Here is a 12520-nt window from a genome sequence, read left to right as displayed (position 1 = left end):
CTAATTTGCTCCTATTATCAATGTTTCATTGTTCTCTTAGTATCTTTATTTGAAAGGCAGGAATGTAAGCCGAAGAGACGGCCCATTTTTATTTCAGCACATGGGTAGCGCTTGCTGATTGGTGGCTAAATGTAATGTGATGTGATAAAATGAGTAAATTAGAAAGTTGCTTAAAGAGACAGTCAACACCAGAATTTTTGTTGTTTTAAAAGATAGATAATCCCTTTATTACCCATTCCCCAGTTTTGCATAACCAACAGTTATATTAATACACTTTTTACCTCTGTGATTAACTTGTATCTAAGCATAGTCTGACAGCCCCTTATCACATGACTATTTATTTATTGACTTTTATTTTAGCCAATTAGTGCAATGTCTGCGACAAGCCACGGGCATGATCACAATGTTATCTATATGGCTCACATGAACTAGCTCTCCCCTGTTGTGAAAAGCAAATAAAAAAAGCATGTGATAAAAGGCGGCCTTCAAGGGCTTAAAAATTATATGAGCCTTCCTAGGTTTAGTTATCAACTAAGAATACCAAAAGAACAAAGTAAAATTACATGCCCTATTTGAAACATGAGGTTATTTTATTGGACTTGATTGTCCCTTTAAAATCGCATGCTCTATCTGAATTATGAAAGAAAAAAAAATGTGGGTTTCACATCCTTTTAAGCTATGTAAATATTGAAGGAACAAGTGTAAACATTGTTGCGGGTTTTCCTAGTTTAAAATCCCTGTTCTTATCTGATCTCCTCTTCTGGGGCAGAATAAAAAAAAAAGTTATTACAATTGTAACATACACAGAACCATTTTGCCACTAAACATTTACCAAATCAACATTGGTATGTGTATATGTAAAACAGTGGCTTATATATGTAGAATACTACCCCAGGAGTAGTTGACGGCTTGACATGTTGTACACTGTATCATCATAAAGAAAGAGGCATCTGTTTTTCCTAAAAGCATGGTTGGGTCTATAATTGGACTAGGTGGAAATTGACAGGTGTGCCACTTAGGGAAAAGCATATTATGTACGGGCGTTTTTAAAAGAAATTACTCTCATATGGGGTCCATGGTTCTCGGACAGAATGCCGATGGACAAAATGCAGTAGCATTTTCTGAGTTTGGCCGAGGGCAGATACGCTACAGAGTGCCCTGTTCTAATCAGAGTCTCGGGCGCTGCAAGCGTCTCTGGGTACCTAACCAAGGGTCCCCCTCCGCACGTCTTGTAGTTCTCTGTCTGTGTAATCTACCAAATTTATCTATCAAATCTATCTCGTGGCCGGACTGTTATCAGACGGCCACTTGTCTGTCAGAATATTATCCGTTGGATAATAAGTCCGGCCACGGTGGTCCATCAGCTGGATATCAGCATTCTATCATGATACTTCAATCAGCTGAATATTTTTAAGACTGATTACTAAGCTAGGGTTTAGATTGCAGATAGAGACTGTCAATTTATTGTCAGCCCCAGCAGCACGATACCTTGAGCAGGCCCTGCCACCAAGACATACTGGCTATTATTTTGTAAAAGCAAATTCATTGCCTTTACTACATTAGGAACAATGTTTTGTTTGTGTATGCTAATAATTTTCTTTACTGCATAACACTGCTGTGACCACACCTATTTAGGAATTATAATGCCCATTGCTAACCTCAGACATTCTGCATTAAACGTCTTAGCACAACTATAATAGAATTGTTAATGCTCTCCGTGTTATTTTATATATTCCTGTGCCTGCAGCTCTCGGTAAAGCTGTTTTAACGCAATAAAAAGGTCAAAGCTTCACCTTGAATGGATAAGAAACCCAATTTTTTTTCTTTCATGATGCAGATAGAGCATGTCATTTTAAACAAACTTTCTAATTTACTTCTATTATTAATTTTTGCTTCGTTCTCTTGGTATCTTCTGTTGAATAGCAGGGATATAGGCTTAGGAGCCAGCCCATTTCTGGCGCTATATGATAGCAGTTTTGGAAAAATGTTATCCATTTGCAAGAGCACTAGACGACGGCACCATTAACTTCCCTGTAGAGCTCCAAATACTTACCTACGTATCTCTAACACAGAATATCATGGGAGTGAAGTAAATTTAATACTAGAAGTAAATTGGAAACCTTTTTTAAAAATGGTATGTTCTGTCTGAATCACAAAAGAACATTTTTGAGTTTCATGTCCCTTTAAAGCTGAAGCTCTGCCTGTTTGTACCTCCATCTTGAAGCGCACATATCCTTACGACCTGTAACAGAACCGGCGCACACATTTACAGACCAGTGATGTTGCTGGCTTTCTAGCAGTTTTAGAAATTGCTCAGGGTTGGCATGCATCAAACAGACCGCCAATTTCACATTTTTGCATTTAACACCGTTTTAAAGTTATTGTGTTCAGTTCCGAAAAGGTATGGAAGAATGCAGATGCTGCAAAATGTAAAGCGCCTGCTCTGTATTCTGCACTCTCGCCTGGAGCATGTGATGCAGTTGTAAAAATAAAAGCCAGTAATATCTGCTGCTTCTGTCATAGGTTGTAAGAATACCCAAGCTCCAAGATGGGGGCACCCAGTATAAAGAGACAGAGCAACAGCATCTGGCACCTTTAAGGTGCTAAAATAAGAGAGAGAGGCTTTGAAGAAAGTTTCATGCAGAAGGAAAAAAACAATACCATAGTGAGCAGTAATCATTCAATTATAGTTGTGCCCAGCAGTTTAATGCCCCTTTAATACTAGTGAAGAACACTGTAAATCTAGTAATAGCAGCTCGATGACACACTCCATCCTCCCATGAGGTTGCCTACAACATTCTTGTAGCTAGTATGTTGCAGGCGGCAAGTTTTACTCTTAAAGGATCCTATTGCCAGTGACATACCAGTGTAAGAATGGTGCTGATGACACTCAAGTCAAAATTAAACTTTCATGATTCAGATAGAACATGCAATTTTAAACAACTTTCCAATTTACTACTAATAAAGGGACACTCAAGTCAAAACAAAAACTTGTATAATTCAGTAAGAGCAGTTTTAAGACACTTTCCAATTTACTTTCATTATAAAATTTTGTTCAGTTTTTTTTTTTTTTAATATTCACACTTTCTGGAGAACAAGATCCTACTGAGCATGTGCAGAAGCTCACAGGGTATATGTATACTAGTCTGTGATTGGCAGGTGTCTGCCACATGATACAAGGGGGCCAGAATATGAGAGAAAAAATAAATTTGTTAGAAAAAAAAAATATCTACTGCTTATTTGAAATTCAGAGTGTTATATTGCATTGTCTTTTTATTACGCACTTGTTAATTATGTAATTCTACTGCATTGAGCGATCCTTTAACAAAATTTGCACATGTCTTTATATCAACACTTTTTGATCCTCCAGCTCCTACTGAGCATGTGCAAGAATTCACAGAATACACGTATATGCATTTGTGATTGGCTGATGGCTGTCACATGATACAGGGGGATTGGAAATAGACATAACTGAAATTTGTCAGAAAAAAAATCTACTACTTATCTGAAGTTCAGACTAAGTGTTATTGTATTGTCTTTTTATCACACATCTGTTGATTATGCAAATCTACTGTATTTACTGGTCCTTTAAAGCAGGGGTCAGCAACCTTGGGTCCCCAGATGTTTTGGAACTACATTTCCCATGATGCTCAGACAGCCTAAAGAGTGTCTCAGCATCATGGGAAATGTAGTTCCAAAACATCTGGGGGCCCACGGTTGCAGACCCCTGCTTTAAAGAGAGCCTGGTGACAGCTAGGACTAAGGTTAACAGGAGTTTGCCCCTTTGCTACACATCACTGTGGCCAGTGTTTGTAGCAAAACTGTTGCCGTAGCAAAATAGTAGTTGTGGTATTATAATGGCTGTGAATACTGCTACTGGAGTGAATGTCCCTGCGTGACCCATCACACATCTCTCTGAACACATTTGCACTTGGAATGAATTAGCACAAATGCACATATAGCCTGCGTTATTTTGGCACAAGACTGACATTTCAAAATAAGTATTTTGCTCCTATGTATTCTGCAATTGGTTTTATTTTTATGTCAAATCAGAAAATCACTGACTTAATGTTATAGATTTTTCTCTGCACTTCAGTTAGTTCAATAGTTTTAAATAATGATTGTCACTCTACATTGCTACAGTGCTAAAATAACGGAGTAAAATACAGAAATGATGCTATAGGAATGGAGAAAAATATCTCGTCTTTTTAGAAGCCCAAGGGTAGTGCTTTCAAAGAGACATTATACCTTCTGAGATATCTGGTTCCCAGAATATTTCTACCACCATTTCCCCCCTACCAGCCGCCACAAGCCACAACTAATCTATCTTGTGTCTGGATCCTTTCTTGGTCTTGCAGCTGTGACATACAAATCCTACTTTTATTGTGTTATTATTTAATATATGCGTGTATATCATAGTAATGGCCAAATGTTTCTGGCTCCTAATATTATGGGCTGGCTCCTAGATTTTTAACAAAATTGTTGAGCTCTGCATTAAATGCCAAAACAACATGCTCAAATTAATTGGAGCTTGTAATTTTAACAATAGTGACCCTGCAAATGTATGCGTTTAACCTCTGCAAATGGATTTAACACTTAGTTAAAAGTATCACCTGGGCATTCTTTATTCCAAGTGTAATCTGCCACTGACCATTCATCAGCAGTAGTCCCACAGCTGGGTCGACATAGCGTGCCATTCCCCCCCCCCCCCATAAGAACGCCCCTTTAAATATTAGTCAATGCTACTGAATATGGCAGTTATACAAAAGATGCCAAGTGAGTAAATATATACACTATACATTGAGGATAATACTAATGACATTTAGGCCACTATTCAAAAAAGACATGTCAAGTATTTTCAAGCAGGTCCGCTTTAATATGCATCGTAACTTGACGCATATTCAAAAATAAATGCAGGTATTTTGCCAATATTGAGATAGAGAGATTTTATATATATATATATTTTTTTTTTTTTAAAGACAATGCAGTGACTTTTTAAGCACTGTTTGATTAAACTCAATCGGTTTTCGAGCATTTAAATTGGGGTGCTTTTATTTTCTGGCGGGTTTATCTGTTACTTTTTTTTTTATTATGTCTCTAATTTTCAGTATTTTTGGTCTTGTGTGTGCTGAGAGGCAAAAAATTATAAAATATTTAATTGGACCAAAAATAAAATGATGTATTACACATAAACAAGTACTTTCGTCTGCAATGCTTACCAGCAAGGTGGTGGTGGTGGTGAAGATTTGCAGTGAGAAATCAAGCAAGTTTGTATTCTTGCTTGCTTTGTGAATAGCTTTCCAAGCCATTATGGCTGTATGAAATATTGCAGCGCTGTACATTTTCCTGCAATATTTTATGCATCAGCTCAAGTATATCAACCAGACTGCTTGATTTTGAAATCATCTTCCTGATTTTTAAGTAAATTTGGTGTGAATTGGCAGGTTCGCTTGATTTTGAAAAAGGGTTTTAGCATTAAAGGGATACTAAACCCAATTTTTTTATTTCACAATTCAGATAGATAATGCAATCTTAAGCAGCTTTCTAATTTACTCCTATTACAAATTGTTTTTCGTATTCTTGCTATCTTTATTTGTAAAAAGCAGGAAACTAACCTAGGGAGCTGGCCCATTTTTGGATCAGAAACTGGGTTGACCTTGCCGATTGGTGGCTATGTTACATAATAAAATGTTAAAAAGTTTAGCCACCAATCAGCAAGCGCAACCCAAGTGCTGAACCAAAAATGGACCGGCTCCTAAGCTTACATTCCTGCTTTTCAAATAAAGATTTTAAGAGAAAAAATAAAAAATAGGAGTAAATTAGAAAGTTGCTTAAATCACATGCTCTATCTGAATCACGAAAGAAAAAAATTGGGTCTAGTATCCCTTTAAAGGGACAGTATACTATAAAATTGTTTTTCCCTTAAAGGGACACTCAATCCCTCTGAAGAAGGATACACTAAAAAAACCTTTGAAACGCGTCAGGGTATCCATATTTTAGCTCTCATTTACCATTTGTTTTATTGTTGTTTAGCTAGTAAGCTAGCACTTTTTATACAAGACTCTTTTATTGTTATCTGTTTGCCCTGTGTGGCCATTTCACAGACATTGCTCACCTTATACTCCTATAATCCTATCTGGGAATCCCATCTCACACATACTTGGAGAGACCATCAATGGTCTTACATGCTGTGAACATACCTCATTGTGTTTGAGGGTTATAAATGTGAGTTTAATGTGTGCTGTATTTTATCTGCTTAAGTTATAATAAAAGCTGTATTACACTATATACGCTCTCGTTTCCCTGGGTACCCCTACGGAGGAGAAAGTTTATACCGGGATAGAGAATCACTCCAAGAGGCTATATATACACCTGCACAGGAAGCTTGTGGGATATATTCATTACAAGAACTACATCCCCACATACTCCAGGAGGCAGACGAAATCAGAAAAGCCACACGCACGGGCATCCGGAAAGAGATTTGCTACCTACATATACCCCCAGTGCGGCATACTTACCTCATTAGATTGGGGTAATATCTGGTAAGGGTATTTTATACCAATTTATCTTATATCATCTGATATTTGGCGATTCATCATTTACCGACTATATCCATAGGACTTTCATGGACTAAATTTTTTTCACAACATTTTCAGGTATAGTGGATGTATAGGCACTGTTAAAACCTTTTTTTATATATATTATATATATATATATCCAAATAGAGGACAGCACAATCTTACACCAATTCAACTGCCAAGGTGCACTGCAAGCCAATTCGTATCCTCTCCAAGAACACAGGCACTCACTGGTCTTTATAAAAGGACATACATACATACATACATACATACATACGAAAAGTGTAGCACTGGATTTTACATTTGGTTAGTAGCATTTTTGCAATATGGTAAATTGCAAATAGATGTATCCTTTAAATAGTCTCACTACTTAAAGTGATGTTACAGTGAAAGTAAATCCTAGTGTTTTACAAACGTTAGGATTGACTTTTGACACAAATAAAAAAGTATATAAGATACTTCATGTAGAAAGCTCCTTAATTTGTTTTAACTGATCGTCGTTCTTAGCTGCTACAGCAGCACACGGCTAAAAAAATTTTTTTGCTAAGAGGTGACGTTTCACCTCTAAGCCAATAGCCGTGTAGTAAATACGGCTCCCATGGGCGCTAAGCCGGATTTACCGCACGGCTATTGGCTAAGAGGTGAAAACGTCACCTCTTAGCAAAAAAATTTTTTAGCCGTGGACTGCTATAGCAGCTAAAAACGGCAATAGGCTAAAACAAATATAGGAGCTTTCTACATGAAGTATCTTATACTTCATGAATGAAACTCCCCTTTATTAGTTTCAAAAGTCAATCCTAACTTTCACTTTAAATTCGCTTCCATAACTTCACATAGTATGAAAACTCTTCTCCTGACTAGCATATTGATATGCTTATTTTGTTCCAATGTCAAATCTACTTTTAATACTGAGCGTTTTTGTCAGGCTTCTTTACCTGATTCAATACAGCCTCTCTGAATGATTTTCCCTTAGGCTTCTTTGACTGGCAGCTCTTTCAGCCAATCAGAGCCTCACCATGCGCCCCATGTAAGTTAATCACAGCACGCTCCCGTGCTTGGAACTAAGGCTGGAAGTTAAACTGCGCACACGCAACTGCTACGCTATTTGCGCAACATAAACAGTGAGGCTACTTACAGTATGTTAACAGTAAGCAGCATTACAGTTTATGTTGCGCAAATAGCGTGTAAGTATAGCATTCTGTTTATAAAATAAATTTAAGTTTCATTCATCATTTCTATTATATTATCGTATCAATCAAGTAATCACCTTTATAAAGCATCTTGTAATCGTCCAAAAATTCAACCCGTCATTTTTATTTATTTTTTCAGTCTTGATCACTTTGTTTCCCAATCCTACTGAAATACTGGCCGGTAGGGGGCTGTCACTCCACGTCATCCGCCCCTCTAATAATCTGTGCATGGGCTATTAAATTTTACTTGAACTTTATGACCACGCGTGCTCCAGCATGTGTATGGCTTCAAAGTATTATGTATAATGTGCATTGGTTTGCAGCATCGGCGATTAGCGCATGCGCATTTAGATACAGCAACGTGAACGCGCATTTGATAGATGCAGAGAGCAGACGTCACAAATATAAGATGGAAGTAGGGCTTGGGAGGAGTCGGGAGCTAAGCCGCAATGATTTTTAAATATAATTTTTAATGATAAATATAAAATTAAGCAAAAAAAAAAAAAAAAAAAAAAAGCAACTAGATTAGGGTCGAATGTATAAATGCTAGGTTGTCTTGAATACTGGAAAACTTTACCTTTACTTTAAACACAGTTATATGCAAGCAATTGTGCAATAACAAAATGAACAGATTAAAGCATTTTCTTTCTTGCACTTGTATGTCCCTTTAAAGAGACATGAAAACCCAAAAATTATCTTTCATGATTCAGAGACAGAGCCGTGTGATTTTTAAATAACTTTCCATTTTACTTCCATTACCTAATTTGCTTCATTCTCTTGGTATCCTTAGTTGAAAGGGAGACCTAGGAGCAGCAATGTATTACTGGGAGCTAGCAGCCGACTGGTGGCTGCACACAAAAGCCTATTTTTATTGGTTAACCATACATGTTCCGTTAGCTCCCAGGAGTGCAAAGCTGCTCCTTCAACAAAGGATACCAAGAGGATGAAGCAAATTTGACAAATAGAAGGTAAATTGGAAAAGTGTTTTAAAATCAAATGCTCTTTCTGACTCATGAAATTAAAATGTTGGGTTTCATGTACCTTTAAAAGGAATAGTCTAGTCAAAATTAAACTTTCATAAATCAGAAAGCGCAGTCAATTTTAAGCAACTTTCTAATTTACTCCATTATCAATTTGCCCTTCATTCTCTTGGGTATCTTAATTTGAAAAAGAATGTAAGCATAGGAGTCGGCCCCATTTTTAGTTTCTTCATCCTGGGTAGCACTTTCTGATTGGTGTCTGAATGTAGCCACCAATCAGCAAGCACTACCCAGGTGCTAAACCAAAAATGGGCGACTCCTAAGCATACATTCAAAATAAAGATAGCAAGAGAACAAATAAAGGATTATAGGCGTAAATAAGAAAGTTGCCTAAAATTGCATGCTCTATCTGAAACATACGTTTAATTTTGACTAGACTATTCCTTTAGTGACAAACTTTTAAACTGCACATAACCTGACACAGATACAACAGTAAACCCTGTGCAATGCACACCCTATACTGACAATAACCTCAGAGTTGCCAATGATATTGTTACAAGCAGGACATAAAGGGTAAGCATATGTACATGCATGTGGCTTACTGGCATATAAGCAGCAGGTAATGTGTTGTGATACATTTTAAAGGAAGCATTTTTTGTAAGTGAAAATATTATGCAAAAAATGCTACTAACTGAATTTTAAATACAGTGTAAACGAGTTCTAATTTTGGCTTTACATTCCTTTAACAAAGACCAGAACTTAATTTGATCCACCCGTACTACCTTGTGCAAACACTCTCAAGGAATTAATAAACCTCAACCTAATTCATCAGAGAGAAAGTTGTGAGCATTTGCATAAAATTGTTCCCTTGGAGAGATATAAAAGAGAATTTGATATAAAGAGCTAAATTCAAGAGGGAGAAATTTGTCCCCCTCTTGCCACCCCCTAAGGTTGAGCATGGAAATAGTGATATTTTTTCCCCTAAAACAAATTTAAAGAATGTTTAAAGAAGGGCATTTTATACATGGAATCCATTCATTAAAATAGATTATGAATATTAATATATATTATATATATATATATATATATACACATATTATATACCCACCCTGTCTTCCAACAATCTCAGCACATGTTCAGAACTGGGTACTGGCACCACCTTCAGTCATGTTGACACCTCTTCTCCGGAGCCCAAGCCCAAGAAGATGTTCTGCAGTGACAGCTCCGAAAATATCCCCTGGCCTCAGGACTAGGTGGTCCTGATACTCTCTCCCCAGAATCAGCCTCCTCATCGTGATCTTGCAGCCCCAGAGCTGAGAGAGGGATCTACCAAAAGTGGAAAAGTCATCTTCATCCAGTGGCTCCTGTAGACTATGAGAGGGACATTCAAGAGTACCAGCTGTATTCTGTAGAGAAATCTGAAAATCGAGGTATATTATGAGAGGGCTCTTGAGGGCACATGAGGACAGATGGATGCTGAGGACCCCAAAAGGGGCGTAGTCCCTATAGGATCTGTAATGTAATATATGAGAGTCTTGATCGTGAGAGAACTCGTGAGGGACACAAGCTATGAGGTTGGCTCTTGAAGAATCAGGTCTTGGTGAGATATCTGTGGACAAAAACCTATAAAGTACTGGTTTACTTTCAGTTGCTTTTAGATGGTGCTCTAGAGGATCTGTCGTTGGATTGGATTTTCACATCAACTGTTGAATTATGATAACTGTGATAAGTTGACTCGAGGGGAACTCAGAGTAAGATCTTGTTGGACCTGGATATGACTTGTTTCCCTGGATACATATTGCGTCCTGGAAGTGCAGGACAATACATGGCTCCTGATGGTCCTTGGTATGGCAGGTCCCACAGTAGTTTTCGGACACCGTTTGGCTCTTGGGAATCCCTGGATACATATTCCTGTGGGGTCTTGGATGCTGTATGACTCCTGGGGGCCCTGGTCTAGATTTGGCTGCAGTTCATCCCGATTTGGCTCTTTGAATACCTGGATATGATTGAAGTCCTGCTGGGCCAGACCAGGAGATGGCTTCTGAGGACTAGGCCATATAAGTGTATCTTGCTCCCGGGTATCTTCATATCGCCCCCGGGGGTCTGGATCGTCCTGTGTGCCCACGCCTCCGTGTGGCCCCCGGGGGCCCTCATCACCGGGCTCCTCCTCCCCCCCGGGGCTCCTGCATACTGCAACTGCCTCCGCCGCTCGTACACGAGCTAAGCGCGCTCCCGAAGGCCGCCCCCTTTTTCTGCTTTTCTTTTTTGTCGTTTACGTGCGCGATCACTTCTCCCAAACCCCGCCCCCACCTACGGAAACACGTCTTGACCCGTCTGCATTGTGATTGGATAAAAAGAAAGGCCGGTGGGGCGAGTCCTTAGAGAAGGCCCGATTCCTTTGAGTGTTATTGGCAAACATAGTCTGGCAGCGTGGGGACGAAACATTGTCAGTCAACAACAGTTTACACCCACCAAGATGATCCGTCTACTTTGCCTTTTGAAAACACCCTCATTGTGACGTATATTTACCCAGAGGGGCATGGGCCAGAGCCGCACCGGCAAAGCCGGCCGGCGAATGACGTCACCAAATCTAACAATAGAAGAGATGTAGGCGTATTGGTTAGAAACCACGCTTAAGGGATGGATTTAGTTTCCTTCCAGCCAATAGAAGCACCGGGAGAGCCGGGGGGAGGGATAAAATCCACAATAATAATAACAGCAGCAGCATGAGTAACGTAGTACCCTACTAATTTAGACAGACAGGTACAGAGTCGTGTAATATGTTAATCATATACAGTTACTTACACCCTTATAAGGGTACTCAAATGTTTATTTCATTGATTCAGATAGAGTATGCAGTTTTAAGCAACCTTTCTAATTTACAACTATTATAACATTTTATTTGTTCTCTTTCTATCTTTAGTTGAAAAAGCAGGAGTCTATGCTAAGAATTTTGGGTTCAGCACCCTGGATAGCGCTTACTTATTCGGTGGCTACATTTAGCACCAATCAGCAAGCACAACCCAGGTGCTGAACCAAAAATGGGCCTGGCTCCTAAGCTTATTTTTTATTATACTTTATTTATAAAGCGCCCCAACATATTCCGCAGCACTGTCCATGGGTACATTTTATTTAAATAAAACAATGATATAAAACTTGTAAGAAACAGGACAAAATTTTACAAACACCAACAGGATGAATTAAGGGCCCTATTCCTGTGGGAACTTACAATCTAAAAGGGTAGGAGGTTGAGAAACAGGAGGTGAGGACTGCGAGATTGAGTAAGATGTTAGGTAATTGAAATTATTTTATTACTGACGTTGGGTGGTAGGCTTCTCCTGAACAAAAAGTCTTCAGGGAGCATTTAAAAGAAGAAAGATTAGGGGAAAGCCTGACACGATGAGGGCGAGTGTTCCAGGAGGTAGGTGCTGCACAACAGAAGTCTTGCAGTCTAGCATGGGAAGAGGTGATAGTCAAATATGCCAGGAGCAGGTCATTATTGGATTTTAGTGGGCGGACTGGAGTATACTGGTTGATTAGAGAGGATAGGTAGTGGGGAGCGGCGTTGGTGAGAGCTTTGTATGTAAGGGTGATCATTTTGAATTTAATTCTGCTGTGAATGGGGAGCCAATAAAGGGACTCGCAGAGAGGTGCAGCAGATACAGAGCAACAAGAAGGGTGGATTAGCCTGCAGGAGGCATTTTAGGATGGATTGAAGGGCTGAGAGGCGAGAAAGAGGAAAGCCAGTAAGTACAGTTATTTGCAGTAGTCA

General features: G+C 38.8%; 1 protein-coding gene across 1 annotated transcript in view; it reads right to left on the bottom strand.

Annotated features, from left to right (window-relative positions):
• Positions 1 to 10969, bottom strand: part of MEX3D (mex-3 RNA binding family member D) — a 52028-nt gene extending 41059 nt beyond the window's left edge. The window contains exon 1 of the mRNA XM_053703103.1: positions 9857 to 10969. The gene's annotated coding sequence lies outside the window, so the exon portion shown is untranslated. The remainder of the gene's footprint in view (positions 1 to 9856) is intronic.
• Positions 10970 to 12520: the final 1551 nt, after the last annotated feature.

The sequence above is a fragment of the Bombina bombina genome, chromosome 2, assembly GCF_027579735.1.
Source record: "Bombina bombina isolate aBomBom1 chromosome 2, aBomBom1.pri, whole genome shotgun sequence".
NCBI lineage: Eukaryota > Metazoa > Chordata > Amphibia > Anura > Bombinatoridae > Bombina > Bombina bombina.
This window is presented reverse-complemented; position numbering and strand designations above follow the sequence as displayed.